We start from the raw sequence: 19,809 nt of genomic DNA on the forward strand, positions 1-19,809 counted from the left end.
ATCAAATAATCAACCATAAATATGATCCGAACATCAACTATGTAACCCAAGAATCATATGAGACCATCTCATAGCAAGATATATCATTTAGCCATATAAGCATCATCACCAAGGACTGCCAACCATAATGCCAACAATGCATTATTGAAAGTATATGCTCCCCCTGAACCTGTGCCATCTTGTTTACTGTCAGATCTAATCATGCATATATCAGCAAGAAGTATCAAGGCATTATCATCATCAAGTTAGGATCAAAAACACTTCTAAACATCTTACAAGTGTCAATGCATTTCCACACATCATCAGCAGATTGCATCAAGCAGAGAAAATAATGGACTGAATCATATCAGACCCCTTTTCTGGGCCTGTCCCCACTACTTTTCCTCAAACTGACATATACGTGACTGTGCAATGTCAAACTCGCATATATACACGACTTCCCTTTATGAAACTTGCGTATGAGATTTAGGACACTGAAGTTTTACACTTTCAGCTCCTCCTAAGTCTGTTACTTCTGTATATGGTGTTGTGCCACATATTTCTGACTGCACTTCCTTCTTCTTCAATATCTTCAAGTGTGATGATGTTTTCTCCTTTGGTGTGGTGTCCGTACCTTGTTCCTACATTCCTTTGCTATATGTCCAAGCTTTTTACATGCATAACATATCATATGTTTCATATTCCTTCTGTAGCAATCAATAGCTTTATGACCAAACATATTGCAAGAAAAACAATATCCCTTAAAGTACCTGGAACATGATGTTCTTTCTGTGTGATGGTTTTGAACCATTCTACTTCTGCATCTGGCTGCAACATGTCCAAGATTATGACATATATAACATTCAACATTATTCATTGGAGGAGTAAAAGATTTCCTTTGAAGAATTTCTTTCCTTGGCTGATGATGGGGTTGACCTCTCATCTCCTTGTTGAGCATTTCAGATTTTGCATTAGATTCCCTTGTCTTACTTCATGAACTAGATTCTTCTTCAACAAATTCATGAAAACTAAGACCAGCTTTGATAGCAGGATACCTTTGACTACTAAGAATATCATCCAAGATCTTAGTACTATCTTGAAATCGTAAGAGGTTATCCTTTTCTTCTAATTTTCCTTTTAGAATATTTACCTCAACCTGGAGATGCTCTTCCTTTACAAGATACTGCTTCTTCATGTTTTCTTCAACATTTCTTCCTTCTTCCAACTGATGTCTTAGATCAAGAACTTCATCTTCTTGTTTTTCATGAGCTTGGAGTAGTTCTTCATTCGGCCTCTTTGATTTTTTAAGATCTTCCTTTAGGGAGAGGATCGTAGCTTCAAGCCTTTCATAGTAACTGGATCTATCTCTGAGTTTCTTGATTGTTGTGATTCTTTCATTTACTTCATTTCTTAATGATGTCACTTCATCCTGCAACTTTCGATATTTTTCCTTGAATAGCTTCCTTACCTTGTTACCGTCCTCTAGTTGAGCTTTTAGTCTAGTAGCTACTTATTTGAAGGCACGCTCCCTTTTGTTCAATAGATCTTGTTGATCTCTAATTTTATCTGTTAGCCTTTTAAATTCTGCCTCTATTTGATATCTTTCTTGCTCACCCATAAGAGCAAATTCAGTTGTTTCGCTATCGCTTTCATCTTCTTCAAATGGATAAATAGATGTATCACCAGAGGATAAAAAATGCATACCTGATAGATCTTGTTCATCTTCATTCTAAAGTGATTTTGAATTTGAAGTGCTTCTTCCACATAATCCCCAATCGATGCTCCCACTGTCATAGTCTTTCTGAGATGTCTTCTTCTTCTTAGGTGCTTTCTTCTTAAGCTTCTTTCCCATTGTTCCACGGATCTCCTTTGAGCGATCAAGCTTCTACCAAAGGACCTGCTCTGATAATAATTGTTGGAAATAATACTGAGACGGGGGGTGAATCAGTATTATCAAATCAATAAAACTTTTTAATTTCCATACTTAGATACATATACGCTACTTCAGTTAATATAACCCGTGTGTATACGCGACTACGTCTAATGCAACTAGCGTATATCCAGAATACTTATGATTCAGTTACTCCATTAAATGTTGATCTTTAGTTAGTGCATCAGAACTTAATTAACCATATGAACAGTAAGCAGGTGCAGTAAAACATAACAGATCATCACACACAAGAAGCACACATGAACACCATGATATAAGGTGGAAACCCAATGTGGGTGAAAACCACCTACTACAAGTTGTCTCTATCTTCTTTTAATAAGAAAATGTACTGGTGCAGTCCTATACCAGTACGCAGGCTTCTACCTGCAGAAGGCTACAACCTTCTCTGATTCTCCAGACTCTCCTAGAAGGGAGCTACAACCCCCTTAGCTCTTGTACTAGCCGATCCATTTACTAGTACGAAGGTGCCGGCCTACTGAAATGCTCCAATCTTTACTCGTTTTCCAGCTGCTACTAGAAGGAAGCTACTGCCCCCTTAGCCATTGTACTAGCTGATGAACTAGTACGTAGGTGCCGATCTACAGAAGGCTACAACCTTCTCTTTTTTCCTCCAGGTACCACGTTTCATACATTTTTAGACTGGATACTTCTGAAGCACAACACAATAATCTGAAGGCCACGTTTCATCCAATTTTCAAACTGGACCCATTAATATCATTGAAGCACAAAATCAATCAATACTAGCATTATCAATCTCTGAATCACTGAAACACTGAAACCCTGTCAACAATACAATCACCAGAACAAAGGGCAGACAACAGAATTCTGCAATAACAATCAAACCCAACTGCAACTTCAAATATTATACTTCATAATGTATACGCTACTATGATGAACCAAACTCGCGTACATACGCGCTTTCACCAAAGCCAACCCGCGTACAGATCTATTCATATTTAATCATGACTTGCAGCTATTTCTAACTTAAGTTATACCTAGTTCAAAACATTACATGCGTCAGTATACGGATATAGAATAAGCATAATCAACCATATAGAGATAGTTCATTTCAAACCATTTGATCCCAATCTATCCTTAGATCTTGTTCTCCATCAACCAGTGAGATTCCTCCTTAGCTCAGATCAAGCAATGCATCATAAACCCATAACCTGCATACTGGATCTCATACTTCATCAGATATTCAAGACTTTTTCCATGCCCTTGCTTAATGATCTTCTTCTCCTTTTATAGTCTTAGGCCTTACTCAATACCACGGTCCAAAACCATAACAAACCAATACCATGGACCCAATACTTGGGATCAACACATCTGACGAGATACTATGGTCCAAAACCATAGGTTCAAATACCAAGGACTAAATACCATGAACCAAAAATGAGCTTTCCCACATGTACGTGCTTTTCGGTGCATGAAAGTGCGTGCATATGCATACGCGACTTTTGGTTGGCAATCCCACGTGTATACGCGTCTTTGTATTAGTGAAGCTGCGTGTATAACCTGCGTGTATACCCTACTTGGTATATAGTGAACCTGCGTATATACGCGACTTGGTACATAGTGAACCTGCGTATAACCTGTGTGTATACCCTACTTGGTATATAGTGAACCTGCGTATATAATCTGAACTTGCATATAAACTCTTCTTTCTTCATTCTTTATAGTCTGGTCATCAATTCTTTGCTACTGATTTGCTACACTATGATCTGTCATCTGTGTGAGTTGCCATCAAGGACAACACTTGTCTCATAATGCCAACACAACCATACCCAGATATACCTCAAACCCTAGACTCTTTCTTCAAGCTTCTATATGAGCATATATGGCAACCCAAAAGCTCCCTTGAGGCTACTGTGCTAGCGTCTATGGAAACCCAGATGCTCCTTAGACAATTTTGTGCATGTGTCTGAGATCCAAACTGAACATTGGAAACCCTAACCTCTGGGATGCTCCCTTAGACACTTTGTGCCAACATCCAGGACTTCATGGATGCTCTCTAGACCATATAGTTTCAGACCCTTTGTGCAATCTTTCCTCTGTCAGACCTATGTGAACCAAGAAAATAAGAGAAGAAAAGATTTCTTGATTAGTCTATCCAAATGAGCTTGAGGTATCTTCTATTTATAGGCTTTCATGAGGGACCACTTGGGGTTGAGGCCAACCTATCCAATTTTACATGTGCTTAGGGCTGACCCAATCCAATATACATGAATAAATAAATAAACTCAAAAACCAACTTCTTCGTGTACAAATAAGGTGATATTTAGGTCAATTTTGGTCCTTTTGAAAAGAGGAATCTATTGAAATTATATTATCTTCATCATATGAGCTGTTCAAAGTGGAATTTGACTGCAGTTGAAAAAATTAACATATATGGTAGAAGTGTATATATTGTATGAGTCTTTCTATTATGCCAGCGAGTACATCAAGCAGATCGACAAAACACCAGGTGCGTCAATTTTGGACAATGAAAGGGACGAAGATAAAATATAAGGGGAGATTCTTGAAACAAATGAAAAGAGGTGCATGATAAAGAGTAAGGCAGGCTTATAATTTGTCAAATTACTACACAGTAACTATTCACACTAAACTTCATATGAATACATATTTTGATCTCATACGTACTATATATATATATATATATATATATATATTGGTTTGATTTGATCATTAGCGGAATTTGAAATTGAAGGTGTTAACAAATGCATTCATTACAATATGGTAGTGACAAAACCATTGGTCACATTGTACGAAGAGAAGAGGAGGAAATGGGATAATGACATACAATAATTCAAATGATTGAATGTTAGAAGCACACCTTATCTTGATCATTTAAAAGAAAATATTCCAATGGAATTTCATAATAATTTGGTTGTTGATCAAGTCAGAGAGAAAAACGATGTATTTGGTCATTACCTATGTGCTAAAGAGAATGTACTAAACACAACAATTGGGTGTACCAACTCGATAATTATATTCTTCTTTTGTATAACTTTAACTTCATACTATAGCTTTGAATTGTAACATATATATATAGACACATGCCACTGTCACTTTTTCACTTTTTATAAGTGCATTCCCATCTCTTTGGACATATGTACATCATTTATGCAAGGAGGATGTCGATGATGGAAGCATGACAAAAGGTTATGGAGTGGAAGTTGAGCTCAGACAATCTAGTCGTGTTATCAACCACGATAAAAATATAATGCAGGGGACATTAGGTTACATTGGAAAGATACAAGAGATCATTCAAGTGGACTTCTCTTTGTTCCAATGTGTAATTTTAGGTGCAAGTGGTTTCACACCTTTGATCAGAATAATGTAAAGGAAGATCACGATAGTGGCTTGATGTCTAACATCTCTAGAAAGAGGTGCCATGAAACTATGAAGACTTATGTTTTCCCAAAACACTACATCTAGGTGTTTTTTTAACCCAGATGTGTTGGATAGGGATTGGTGGTTCGTATTAAGACACGACCTAGATCAAAACATTTTTTTGAGAACAACAATGTTATCATGCCAGGCAAGGAAGATAATCAAGATGATGGCAATGGAGAGTGATATGCACTTGTTATTTCATCATTTATACTATTGTTGTATGTTTTTGTTGTCATTATTTCGCTAATTATATATATTTTTTATTTATCTTGTTGACAATTTATAATATAATCGGTAAGATTCATGAACAATTTTACACTTTTTTTTGTAGTGGAAACATTTTTACAGTACTTAAAACTAAGTATTTGTTGGGTCCCTATAATACTAGTAATTACCCCATTACTATTGTAGTTGCATCCCTTATTAATATTTTTGTGCCCCTATTATCCCCATATTGTTATTATGGTGCCCCATAGAATCCCTCTATTGTTATTTTTGTGGCTTTATATTATTATTGTTAGGTCGGTTGGGTTATATTGTGACTCCTTATACTCCTATATATAGAAAGGAGGTTTTGTCATTTGAATCATCCAAGAATTGTTCATTTATGTAATGTAAAGGAGGTTACCCCCTCGAAGAGGCTAAATTCTAAGACGTTGATCTATCTTTTCTATCTTTTCTTGAGCTAGTTTCATAAAATTTGGTATCAGAGCTTTGGATTCTAGGGTTTCACTGCTCCAAACAGGTCATCATGGAATTTTCACTATAACCTTTTTTCTGCAATGTTTCAGAAGGTCCAAAAAACACCCATTTGATAAGAAATCGCGCTAAACCTCGGGTCAAAATTTCAGAGCTTTTCGTGCTATATTTGCAAAGATATGATTTGAGGAAGTTGGTCTTTTTGCCGACTCCTGAATTACATTCCAAATAGGCGACCTGGGGAAAATCATCATAACTTTCTCTCTAGGGATCGGATTGAAATTTCATAAGAAGGTACAGAAAGAGGACAGATTGTAGTTTCTTTTATATATTTTGTAGATCCAAAGGTTGAAACAGTGACTCGTGGCACGTCATACAAGTTCACTCTACTGAACTAGTCTATAATCAAGTCACTGTGGGAGATTTCGCATAACTCTTCCTTGGAGAATCCAATTTGGGTCAAACTTGTGGCATTGGAAAGATGACACATAGGGATACTACAGATCACAAATTCATAACTAGATGATTGGAGAGTATAGAGATAAATCAGAGGCAATATGAAGCTCCTACAAAGTGAAAAAAGTGTGTAAATTTTCTTAAATTTTTGCTTAAGCTTGGTTTGAAAATTTATTTTGAAGGAATTCAAAGGGCATAGTAGAGCATTATTATCAGTAACTGATGCCGTAAGGAAAGAAAATGCAAACACCTAGTAAGAAACCTGAAAGCTCTAGCATGACTCATGAAGAAGAGGAAGAAATGCTACATGATATATCAAAATTACAAGAACAAGTGCAACAAATGTCACTATCACAAAAGCTAACAGAAGCTAAGATAAATGGCGTGGAAGCTAAGATGAATGGCATGGAAGCTAAGATGGACAACTTGAAGATAGATTTGAACACAAATTTGAAGACATGCATGGCGGATTTGAAGACATATTTGACAACTTTTCTACAAGAAATACTTACCAATGGTGAAAAGGTAGTAAAGGAAACTCATGATGTGAACAAAAGAAATGTTAATCATGATTTCTTAGACTCTAATGTGGGATCGAAAAACCACCATACTCCAAAAATTGATATGAGGAAGTTTGATGGCAAGGATCCCGCAACATGGATATTACAAATGGAGCAATTTTTCGATCTCAATAATGTGCAAAACACACAAAAGGTACATATTGCAACTTTATATTTGGAACCAAATTAGTTTGTATGGTATCAATGGATTTGCTCTCGTAAACAAATTATCACTTGGGAAATTTTTACGGAAGAATTGATAGCACATTATGAGGATACAAAAAGCAACACTTTTTTTAGCCAATTGATAAGTCTCAAACAAAAGGGTTCAATAATGGAGCACATTGAGGAGTTCCAAAAATTGAACATAAGGGTAAAAGATATTCTAGAGGAGCATAGGATTGATGTGTTCATAGGGACTTTAAAGGATAATATCCAACATGATGTTCGCCTTTGGGAACCTGATTCATTAGAGAAGGCATTCAGGTTAGCAAGAAAAATGGAAAGAAAAATTATGGCAACTAGGAAGCATACCACTCACAACTATAAAGATGGAAGTGTGGTTGCTCCTAGTCTTCCACAACCTATAAGGTTGACACCACAACAATTGGAAGAAAAAAGAGCAAAAGGGCTTTGTTACAGTTGTGATAGCAAATACACTAAAGGTCATAAGTGTGCTGAGAAGAAATTATTCTACATATATTGTGAAGAGGAAGAAGAAAAGGAGCAAGAAAGGTCAAAAGAAGAGGATATACTCTAGGAACAAAGCCTAGATAAAGAAGAAATGAATCCGACCATATCTTATAATGCATTGGCAGGAATTACCACAATTTTATTCATTGTAAGGTAGCAAAAGAATTGAATTGCTTCTTATACCCAGCACCAGAGTGTCAAGTGATGGTTTCAAATGGAGGAACAATAAATTGCTCTGGAAAGTACCATAATATCAAGCTATCGATGGGAGAATATGTACTGACTAGCCCAATGCTTTCCATTCCAATGGGAGGTGCTGATGTTGTACTAGGAGTACAATGGCTACAATCCTTGGGTACAATAGTTTTCAGTTTTCAAGAACTTTTCATGAAATTTTCTGTGGAAGGAAAGGAAGTTGAATTAAGGGGTATTGCAGGGAAACCGAGAAAGATAATTAGCTATAATGGTATGACAAAGCTTCTAAGAAAGGAACAAAGGGGTGTAATTGCACAATTATGTTCACTAGATGTTTCCACATTGAAATCATCTATTTCTCCAGATCTCCAAAAACTCTTGGACAATCATTCCAAGGTATTTGAGACTCCCGAAGGTCTCCCACCTATTCGTGATCATGATCATGCTATTCATTTGATTCCAGGAAGTGTTCCTCCAAACATCAAGCCGTACAGATATCCCTATGCCCAAAAGAGTGAAATTTAACATATGGTTGCAGAAATGCTAGAGGCTGGTATAATTCAACCGAGTCAAAGTTCTTTCTCTGCTCCAATAGTATTAGTGCACAAGAAGGATGGATCATGGAGTATGTGTCCGGATTATAGGGAGCTCAACAAGCTCACTATTAAAGATAAGTTTCCCATTCCCATCATTGATGAATTACTGGATGAATTGCATTGATCAATTTACTTCACCAAGTTGGATCTTCGTTCAGGATATCATCAAATCAGAATGAAGACTGAAGACATTCCGAAAATATCATTTAGAACTCATGAGGGTCATTATGAATTTTTGGTCATGCCTTTTGGCCTTACCAATGCACCTTCAACATTTCAAGGTTTGATGAATTCCATTTTCAAACCATTCCTTAGAAAATTTGTGTTAGTATTTTTTGATGATATACTAATCTACAACAAGTCTTGGAAGGATCATGTTGAACATGTTGACAGGGTGCTACAACTATTGGAGGAGAAACAATTATATGCAAAAAGATCCAAATGTTTCTTTGGAGTACAAGAGGTGGAATATATGGGTCATATTGTATCTCATGAAGGAGTTAAGGTAGACCCTAGCAAAATTAAAGCCATTAAGGGATGGAAAATCCCCACATCCATAAAGCATCTGCGAGGATTTCTCGGGTTGACAGGGTATTATCGCAAGTTTGTTAAGAATTATGGGAGAATAGAAACACCTCTAACAACATTATTGAAGAAAGATGCATTTTCATGGACTCCAGAAGCAACAAAGGCCTTCGAACATCTTAAAGAGGCAATGTGCCAAGCACCGGTCTTAGCTACACTGGACTTCACAAAAACATTTATTCTGGAATGCGATGCTTCAAGAAATGGAATTGGTGTTGTTTTAATGCAAGATGAAAGACCCATTGCTTTTGAAAGTCGTCCAATCAAGGGAAAGTTTTTACAGAAAGCTATTTATGAGAAGGAAATGTTGGCAATACTCCATGCACTTAAGAAATGGCGACCCTACCTAATGGGAAGACACTTCAAGGTAAAAATGGATCATGATAGACTTAAATACTTTTTAGAACAAAGATTATCCTCTGAAGAGCAACAAAAGTGGGTCACAAAGATGTTGGGTTATGACTTTGAAATCATCTACAAAAAAGGGAAGCAAAATGTGGTGGCAGATGCACTCTCAAGAAAGGATGAGGATGTGGAAGCATTGTTGTGCGCCATTTCTATTATCCAACCAGATTGGATAAACGAAGCAAGGGAGGAATGGAAGAATGACGAAGAAGTATGGGCACTTATTCGAAAGTTACGACAAGATTCCAGTATGTCTGATACATTTAGCTGCCAAAATGATTCTTTATGGTACAAAGATCGTTTATACCTCTGTAAGAATTCCCAACTAAAACAAAAGATTCTTTTGGAATTGCACACTTCTCCCTTAGGAGGGCACTCAGGATTTTTAAAAACTTACCACAGGGTTAAGAAGGATTTTTTTTGGGATGGCGTTAAATCGGATATTCAAAAATTTGTTGCAGAATGTTTGGTTTGCCAACAAAATAAAGTTGAAACAATTAAGACACCGGGTCCATTACAACCTTTATCCATTCCAAGCCAACGTTGGGAGGAGGTTTCAATGGATTTTATCACAGGTTTACCCAAGTCTGAGGGAAGAGTGTCATCATGGTGGTAGTTGACAGACTTACCAAGTATGCACACTTTTGTGCATTATCACATCCATTTAAAGCCAGTACAATTTCTACTTTATTTATCGAAACAATTCAAAAGCTACATGGAAACCCAAAGATTATTGTAAGTGATAGAGATCCCATTTTCACTGGAAATTTTTGGACAGAATTATTTTCTTGTCTTGGTACTTAGTTAGCTCATAGCTCATCTTATCATCCTCAATTTGATGGGAAAACTGAGATAGTAAACAAATGTTTGGAAGGATATCTTCGTTGCTTTGTATGTGATAAACAGACACAATGGGTCAAATGGTTGCCTCTGGTTGAATGGTGGTATAACACTTCCTTCCATACAGCAACAAAAATGACCCCATTTATGGCACTTTATGGATATCAGCCACCATCCATCACATCATATTTAAGAGAAAATTCTAAGGTTCAAGCAGTGTAACATCACATCGAACATCAACAACAAGTCCTCCAACTCTTAAAGGATAACCTCGTGTTGGCACATAATAGAATGAAACAACAGGCAGATCAACATCACAGTGAAAGAAGTTTTGATGTAGGTGATTGGGTATTCCTATGGCTACAACCATATAAGCAAATGCCCCTCAAGCAAGCTAAGAAGAATAATAAATTATCACCAAAGTATTATGGTTCGTACAAGGTGTTGCAAACGAATTGTACTATGGCATACAAATTGGAGCTTCCTGTAGCTTCTCGATTGCACCCAGTTTTCCATGTTTCATGTTTAAAGAAGGTTATAGGCGACAAGCTCCCAGTTCAAACAATATTGCCAGAACTTGACGAGGAAGGAAAAATTATATTAGAACCCAAAGCAGTCACAGAAACAAGAACTCGACAGCTACGAAATTGATTAATTTCAAAGTATCTTATCAAGTGGAAGAACTTATCCGCTGAAGATTGCACATGGGAGGATGAGAGTTTTATACAGAAGCATCCAGAACTACTCAAGTGTTGAGGACAACACTTTTTTGAAGGAGAGGGGCATGTTGGGTCCCTATAATACTAGTAATTACCCCATTACTATTGTAGTTGCATCCCTTATTAATATTGTTGTGCCCCTATTATCCCCATATTGTTATTACTGTGCCCCATAGAATCCCTCTATTGTTATTTTTGTGGCTTTATATTATTATTGTTAGGTCGGTTGGGTTATATTGTGACTCCTTAGACTCCTATGTATAGAAAGGAGGTTTTGTCATTTGAATCATCCAAGAATTGTTCATTTATGTAATGTAAAGGAGGTTTCCCCCTTGAAGAGGCTAAATTCTAAGGCATTGATCTATCTTTTCTATCTTTTCTTGAGCTGGTTTCATAACAGTGTTTCCAATAAATATTAAATTTAAATTGTTTGAAAATCTCATAACTTTAGCAGCAAAATAATTTTTTTTAAATAATTTTTTTAATTTCTATTAAATCTAAATTAATTGCACCAAGAGGTGCTCTACATCTCAGTATGGGAGATATGTTGTCACATAATGTTATATTTAAAATTAGAAAAATAATAATTTAAAGTAACAAATTAAAAATAGAAATAACAAAATAAATTAATGTCGGCCATAATTACAATAGTTCAATGTACTTATATAACTTTATATAGATATAAAGTAACTTGAAGTTAAAATCAATAATTAAGCTTTTATTGTGAGGATGAAATGTAATGAGTAAAAAAATATAATTTACTTCTTACTACAAGGAAGAAATGTAATTTTTCACATGACAAGAAATAGTATTATTGATATTGCATTATGTGTAATTCGTTCTATGTTGCATTTACATGTGATATTCAAAACAAAAATATTTTACAACCATAACTAAAATATTTCAATGCCTATCCAAATTTTCATTGTCTAATATCGATTTGATATGTAATATTTTAAAAAATATTAATAATAAAAGGTAATTAAATGTATACATACAAGAAAATATTATTAAGGGACATATTTTAACATTTTAATGTGGATAACATGAATTATAAATAAAATATTTCAATGTCAACTACATATATATTATACTACCCTAAATCCATATTAGCCTAATTTTACAATCATAGTTTCAACCATACTAAACTATGTAATTTATAAAAACGTCTTTGCATTTTTTTTGAAGTAAGTCGTTTTGCATGTAATTTCATATATAAAAGTTTGATATAAGTTCATTAATACATAATCTATAATAAATATTATTTTATAAAAATAAGCATCATTATGATAACCATATAACAATCATAAACATCATCTAAAATACACATTCAAATTCACTACCATCATCTAATTATATACACCTCTAACACATATAAACGTCATTATCTGGCACAAATATCTAATAATCTAACAAGGCATCATCATCGTGATCACATCTAACAAAATGAAAACATCTTGATCTAACATCATCACCACACACATTTATCTACAAGAACATTAAATGAACATATCTAACACCAACATATAAATTAAGACATACATAAAAATGAAAAAAAATGCACTATATATATATATATATATATATATATATATATATATATATATATATATATATATATATATATATATATATATATATATATATATATATATATATATATATATATGTACAAAAAAGTAAAGTAACTACATTAAGTCAAATAAGTGCAATTAAATATTCGATAAAGTAGACATAGTTCAATGTTGGTTTGCACTAGAAGATGATGGATGGCCAACTACATTTGCACCTTGAACGAGGTCTGGAAACCTATGAGGTGGAGGAGGAGGTGGCTAGTCTGCTCTATCAGGAGAAACATGAGGCACATCCTCTAGCTCTAGCATCTTGTTAGCAGGCTACTAAGGAGGTGTACTTACAAAGGGATCAATGAAACCCTAACGACCATGATCTGAAGGGTTGGTACTACCAGAAGTATCATGATCGCCACCCTTATCACCATCATCATCATCACCCTGATCATTATCATCATCACCATCTTCATCTAATGTAACTATCATTGTGTGATGTTGGCCTGCATCCCTCCTCAATATCAGTACCATAGTACCTCTTATGATATGATGCATAAGAGACATCATCTCAAGCGAACAGTCCCTATACAGACCCACCAAACTGGGATCTGCGGTTATATCTCAAGGCGTCATGGGGCAGAATCCTAAATCAATCAAGACTTTGCCCAATCAATCACAATAGTCCATCCAAACTTGCAGACTAGGCCTATGGCCCCGACACACACCCCCCCCTCCCCCAATGATGTGCCTCACCCTCTTGGGCCTTTCCCATCTTATCATCTCATTTGAATCTAGTAGGAGAGGAGGATGTCCCCATCAAATGTGTTGAAATATCCAAATATATAGTACAGATAAATAATTAAACAATTTCATTAAAGAAGTTAAGTAATGTGCTAGAATAAAGTTTATTCTAATTCAATAAAATTAGAAAATAAAACTAGTTGATTAATTGAAAGAAAACAATAATATTATCTCTATCATCTATAGGTTCAGCTATTGTGAATAAGATGTTGGGAAACCCTCTCCAAGTACCAAAACACAAACGTGACAAATGCATGGTCATCCTCACTAGCCAGTAGCACTAGTTCCTCACGAGAAATACTGACAAAATACTCTAACATGCCCCTCTTGGGCAATATCTACCCCCATATGTGCATTTGGACCTCAGTGATTAGCCTAGGAGGGCGACAATCAACTGTAGGCCTCGTCTCTGGAAATCTATCAAAAAATAAACAAAAAATCTTGGAAGAGGAAGGGAATTTCTCCCTCCCATGTCTCAATGCACGAACTCTATCTAAAGCCATGTAAAACTGCCTCAAAAGAATAACAGACCATCTAATGCAATGTTGTATCTAAATCAAAGAATCAACATAATACAAATGAGGGCAACGAATGCACTTCCCATCACTACTAGAGTGTCCAATCATGGTGACTAATAATGAGAGGCACCTAACCTTATCTACAACAAAAGAATAAATATTTAGTTTTCAACCATGGACCCAAAAATCTGATGGACACATTGGATGAGGCATGACATATCTTTGAGTGTACGCAAGTTGAATCCCAGCTGCAACACCATCGGGGAATTCAGGGAAATTGGGAAGTCCTCCCCTCTCCTAGATAGGATAGTGATAAATTATATGTCCTCCGAAGTGGACCTTGTTATAGACATTTTTGTGCCTTACAGCATGAAGCATGAAATGTCCATAATCTGAGGGATCCAAAGTCCCTAAACATGTTGTTCCTACCCCTAGAGGAACAAGGTCAGCAAACCACAGCACCGAATATCAGTTCTCCACCTGAAAACACTCAAAAACAAGCTAATTCTGGATCATGTCAACTGCCCCACTGAGCATCTGCGCTGAATTTCAACTGCTCCACTGTCTACCTACGCTGAATGTCAACTGCAAAGAAGGCTACCTGCGCTGGGCAAGTTGGGACATGTGGCACAGTCATTCCTCAAGGTGTCAATGCCCAGGAAGCTTCCAAAATGACACTTGGATCAAGGAATTCGACTGGTGATGAGTAAGAGGGTCTAGATCTCCAAGTGGACTCAAGAACTGAAGAATAAATGAAGTGGGAGAGGACACTAGTCAGCTTCATGCCAGCTTCAAGCTGACTCATCCTTTCTCCAAAACTCCTATATATAGAGCTCTCTCATGAGGACTAAGGAGGCTGGAATCTTGTGAATGTAAGGAAGTGCTGTTGGTTTGAGTTTAGAAATATTGGGTGATTTGCTTTGAAGGAGGTGAAGAGGAGATTTCTTTCTGCTGGGAGGTGATGCTGGATTGGGCCTTTTATGGTTGTATCACTTCCTGAACTTTACTTCTTCCATTAATAAAGAATTTGAGGTTCTTCTATATGCATGTGTTCAATGATGTATTGTTATGCTTGTGTATTTGATTTATTCTAATCCTTAAATCAATTATGAATGTATGCTTCTTGTAGTTTCCCTCTCTTGCCATTTTGCAGGATCTTGGTGTAGCTGGGCCAGTGAAAGAGCAAGAAGCTGGGAGCAAGCAACAAGGAGAGAAGATTGGATCAACCATTAGTGGAAGACATCGGTTAGTGGATCCCTTTCTCCCCTTATTTACTTTCATAAAGAAGAAATTTTAGATAGCTTTGCTTCGATTGTTGCTGAGGTACTATCACCCTTAGAGTGGGATAGGGTCATTCCGTATTGGATACTTTTCCCAACAACAAATTGGCGACTCCACTGGGGATCGTATCTTGTTGGTTGTTTGTGTTTTTGCTATTCATTTCCTAAACACAGGGAGTACCGAATCGAACTGCATTTGGATCTTTCAAATGCAAAGTAGAGGGCAGCTACTCTAGCTCAGTTTCTGGGCATGTTTATGATTTGAAGAGCTGATCCACAAGGACTCTAAACAGCTCTTAGTGATAGCTTTTCATCCTCCTAATTACCCTTTAGTGTGTACTTGATTGATAGCTTCTGATTTGGCAAAAAACTGTGAATTTTTGAGCAATCTGTGACCCGGAAACTGAGAAAAACGAAAGTTTATCTCTTCATTGCAGGCACTGTGAAGGCAGTCTGCATTTCATCGCAAGTCTCGAAGGGGCTACCTGCGCTGAAGGTCAAACTGCCAGTGTACTACCTGCGTTGAACCAGTTTTGCCTAGTGCTACTGGGGTTCCCTCCTGTTTGTTGCCCTGTTTTCATCCCTGTTTTTGCAGCCTGTTATCAGTCAATGTGCCTATATGAAACCAACTTTCCTTGCCACTATTCCACCTCGGTTGTATAAAGAAGCTGTGTTTGTTCTTTGTGTATTTCTTATATCATTCACAGTTTCCCATAACGAAAGTGAACTAGTCTTGCTGTGGCCTCTTAGATCTAGACCTGTGATAGGTGTCGTTTTGATCTTAAGAGTTAGTTTTTTTGCTGTTCATAGCTTATTGAGCTTTTTCTTTCGTCATATGGTTTGAATTTATGTATTTCTAGTGTCGAAACAAGTAAATCTTAAGGTGTCTTTTGATTTTGGACAAAAGCTTGTTTGCTTTCACTTGAAATTAAATTCAAAGTTATACAACAACTTTCTTTTTGTATTACATCAACATTAAGAAAGAGAAAAGAAATACCTGCATTCTGCATGTGCATTTTGACAGCTTGCATGTTGATTTAGGGAAAAGTGCATTAGTGTGTGCTCTATGATCTGTGTGAAAAGATGATGTCTTTCTTTTCCCTCAGTAGTTAAGATTTTCAAAGTTGAAAGATTGAAAAGCTTGCTTATCATCTTAGACTGCATTTAGGAAGTTGTATTATACATCTCGTGGTGATCCATAAAGGCAAACTGCTAAACTAGATCAACATTAAAATGAATTGAATTTACATAACAACGCATTGAAACATAACGCAAACGCATAGAGGTCTAAGCTAGAGACGTGTTCCGGCGTCGTTAAACGTGATATCTTAGCGTTGAGTGGTTGGGTGATTCCTCCACGGTGAAGCGATAAGTATCAATACGGACTTGTGCTCCCACGTACCATCGCGTATATATTGGGAGACCCCTATAGGAACAAAGCCTTTATCCATAGGAAGCCGTGTCAACCGCCCTACTGATTGCAATGCAGTGAACATAGCATTCACGAAGATCGACCACCCGTACCGTAAAACGTATTCTGTGGTTTTGCGAAAAGTTTGGCACACCCTCTGCCTAGAACTCCAGAGTAGTTTCTTTTGGCCTTTTTCAAACTCTATAACTGAAAAAGTCCATCCGAGCATTTGTCACTTCGGGCTCGTTAAAACATCGAAGGAGACTAGAGTCATCTTTAGCTTTTTCTCGACTCTTTAAAACTGAAAAATCAAGTTGTGTCTAAAGCGTCGTTAACAATTTATTTTAAACGGGATAATCATCACCATTCCCTCGTTGATCTTCGAAGTTAGTCTTTTGGCATCGTAAGTTCTTGTAGAATCGCTAAGAAATCTTTTGGATAGACTAGATATGTCTGAACAACCGTCGACATCTAGGACTGCGTCGTCCGACACAGCAGCAGCAGAGCCTCCTACTGCTACTCCAACGATGTTCGCTGGTATACCATCAGTCCCGGCAAATTGTCAACAACAAGCCGGAGTCCAATCAGGGACGACGACATGGTTAGTTCCTATTTCTTCATCCAGATTATCATCTGGTATTTCTTATGTTGAAACTCAACAAATTGATCCAATGTGTCTTCAAAGGCCAATTTACCCTTTAAGTACTGGATTTCCACCATATGGAGGGCAATATGCTCTTTCATTGTTCCCTCCCAGAGAACAACCATATGGGAGTTTACAACAAAGTTCAGGTCAAACTGGAATTACATCCAGCGGTTGGGTACCAATACTGCCTCAACAACCAGGGGTTGTATATTCAATGCAACCAGTACACCCTGTGTCGAATATTCCCACCATACCTGCTATAGTGAATGTGTCGCAAGTACAAGCTCCACATGTTGTGTGTCAACCCCAAGTTTCTCAGGTTGCAATACAACAACCTCTTGTCTCAACGACTCAATCACAATCTCAGGGTAGTGCCTCCTTATCTGGAGCGACTCAGACTCAAACAAGTACTGTGACTCCTCATCCTGGTCAATCGTCCAGTATTGGTCAACAGCAAATGGTCCAACAACCAGAGCTGCTTCAATCTCAACAACCGCCATTCCAGCAATCATATCAAGGACCTGAGCAACAAGTCTTTGTAAGTAATGGGCAACCATGCTATAATGGTTATGCCCATCAACCTTGTCAAAGTTGCCAGCATTATGCTGGTCTGCAAAGACCCATTGCTCAGGCGATACCATCTTATCCTAGATATGCTTCGCCTAACCTGAACCAACAGTTGCCCTTTGTAGCAACTCTATAATTACCAGATCTAAACCGGCTGACGAATGATCCAATTTCTTATGCCCCTTGGTGGCCAGCGATTCCGCATAAACTTCCGTCAGATATTCCTAAATTTAATGGAAATCCGGGTGAAGATCCGTCGAATCATGTGATGACATTCCATCTATGGTGTTCATCGAATACCTTGAATGATGATTCGATAAGACTTCGCCTCTTTCAGAGGACGTTAATGGGTCCAGCGGCAAAATGGTACATTGAATTGCCTAGAGCTTCGTTCGACAACTTCAGTACCTTAGCCACAACCTTTTTAACCCATTTTCAATTACCGATAAGGTATGAAACGGGAACATAACTCCTTACCAACTTCAAACAGACGACTGCCACCCACATATCTGATCATATACATGAGTGGCGACGTCGTCGTAGGATGGTAAAAATGTACGTTCCCGATCAGCTATTATCTGAATGGTTTATCAAGTCATTACTTTCTCCCATCACGGAAGATGTGGCAAAGGGGGGGGTCATAACGGAAGAGCAGGTTATCGCTCGTGCGCAATATCTGGACTTGGTCTATACTCAGTCCGGCACGCTCTACGACAAAATACCTGACGCCCCTAGACCGGAATTCTCAATTCATCCTCCTCCTAAATCAAACAATGACTCTCACGCCGGCAATGGCGTGATTGGCAAGCACAAAATTTATAGTCAAAATGCAAATGAAGAACTTCTTGCCTCAGAAGTAAATGCCATGTCGACCGACAAGGGCAAACAACTGAAGCAACCAGGGGACAAGAAGAAAAAGAAAGGGAGAAAAAGGAAACCCCCAGTAGGGTGTCATATATGTGATGAGGATCATTGGACGAAAGTTTGTCCACATATAGCCGAAGTTAAGAAACTCTTTAAGAGTTCAAAAACCCCAGCAGTATTGACTGATCCGTTTCCTAATCCAGGTCAAAATCTTGTTGCTAATCAAAATGCTTCCCGATCCCAAGTGCTTATGTTGTCTGTCTCGAAGCAGCAAAATGATGCTTTGACAAGGAATAAAGATTACGGGAATCCACGGCTGTCGAATAACAAGGCTAATGAACAACCTAGTAGTTCGACGACAACTTTAACCAAAGTTGTGCCACCCAACATTCCTGAACCAATGATAAAGTCGCCAAAGGGAGTAGTACACAAATCGACATTTAATCCTCGTGCCAAAATAGCACAGAATTATAATATAATAGAGGACCTGGCTCAATCGTCGTCCGTTATGTCGACACTTGAGGTACCGCAAAATTGCCCCTCCCAGGAGCAAGCTTTATTATCAGCAATAGGTGGGATTGGCCCAATGGATTCCAATCTTGTGGCCTTTGATCATAAAGGATATGACCCTCAGTTACCAGCTCAACTAGCTTTCCTTATTCAAGTGAAAGCCCTCAACAAAACTGTTCATCGAACAATTATTGATGAGGGGGCATCTACATGTCTTATGTCGATGAGTTTCTGGAAAAATTTAGGCTCACCACCCTTGTCGAAATCATCAACTATGTTAAAAGCATTTGATGGACGATCATACACTCCATACGGGATTTTAAGTAACTTGCAAGTTGAACTGGGGGGCAAAACAGTAGGAATTGATGTTGAAGTAATTGATGGAAACCTCAATTACAACATCCTACTGGGAAGGCCCTGGATATATGCCATGGCCGCAGTTGTGTCGACCTACTTTGGGAAGATTGCATTTCCCTTTCAAGGAAGAATTACAGTCGTCGACCAACAAACTTTCCTCCCCGACAGTTCACAAGTTACGGGAAGCATTCCAATGATCCATAGAAACAA

This window comes from Pinus tabuliformis, chromosome 6 (assembly GCF_031772625.1).
Source record: "Pinus tabuliformis cultivar Carrire ecotype Pingquan chromosome 6, CPIR1, whole genome shotgun sequence".
Lineage (NCBI taxonomy): Eukaryota > Viridiplantae > Streptophyta > Pinopsida > Pinales > Pinaceae > Pinus > Pinus tabuliformis.